Source organism: Vidua macroura, chromosome 2 (assembly GCF_024509145.1).
Source record: "Vidua macroura isolate BioBank_ID:100142 chromosome 2, ASM2450914v1, whole genome shotgun sequence".
Lineage (NCBI taxonomy): Eukaryota > Metazoa > Chordata > Aves > Passeriformes > Viduidae > Vidua > Vidua macroura.
Genome location: NC_071572.1, coordinates 26,808,453 through 26,809,460, shown reverse-complemented (window position 1 = coordinate 26,809,460; position 1,008 = coordinate 26,808,453).

Genomic DNA, 1,008 nt, shown 5'->3' with positions numbered 1-1,008 from the left:
CTGCATGAAATCTTCATGAAACTCTAATATGGTTCTGTAATGTAATAGCTACAGGTCTGACTTGTATGCCAATCCCTTCAACTTACGCTGTGTGGAAACAGAGAAAAAATAAAAGGGGAAGAAAAAAAAAGGCAGGTTTGTGAATTCATAGGTAGAGTGAAAAACTAGAACTCCAAAACTCAATCCCTGTTTATCATTCTGAATGAAGCAGCATAATTACATATTCTAGTTAAGTGGTGGCAGTGGTGTTTGAGTTCTTTTAAACCTGTATTTCTAGAGAAGTGATAGCCAAGGCTTTGAACTGTTGTTTGACAGCCTAGTAAGTCTTAATCTGATTGATGAGCCTATCCGTCTGCTAAAGCTTTCGGGAACCTTGAATCTTGTTTCTCTACTTTAAAGGCAGCAGTTGCAGTCAAATCTAGGAGGCAGATTTATATCCATATTCAGCTTTCCTTAAGAGCTGAGGTATTGAACTGACCCTGGATCCTGAATGCTGCTCAGTGTAGCAGCTCATCTGTGTAAAGTATGGCCAGTTTCAATGCAGCATCTGTCAAAGCATGCTTCGAGTTGGCTTCCTTAAGATGCATGTGCGTGCCTGGCCTGTAGCTAACCAAAAGTAGATAGGCTTTGACATGTTAAAATCCGAATTTGAGACACTGATTAAATGCATGCCACAAGCTGTAAAACACCTCACAGGAAAACTGCTGCTGGGAGTGTGCACTTTTGAGGTAACAGCCAGGTCTCTCTGGCTGTTGCTGGTGACTTGTATTTCTTGTAGCAACGGGAAGGAAGTGCTACTGATGCATTGGCATCAGACTTTCCATGCAGATAAACAACCAGTTTCTGCACTTCATGTCAAAACCTAATAAATAACAATGTTTTCACAGGCATGCAAGTGACACTTAACTATTTCTGGAAAAAGCTGCATTAAAAATAATAAAGAACCTCTGCATAGGTGCTGGTCATTACTTCTGTGCAAAAAGACTAGAAATTATAGAGAGGTTCAGC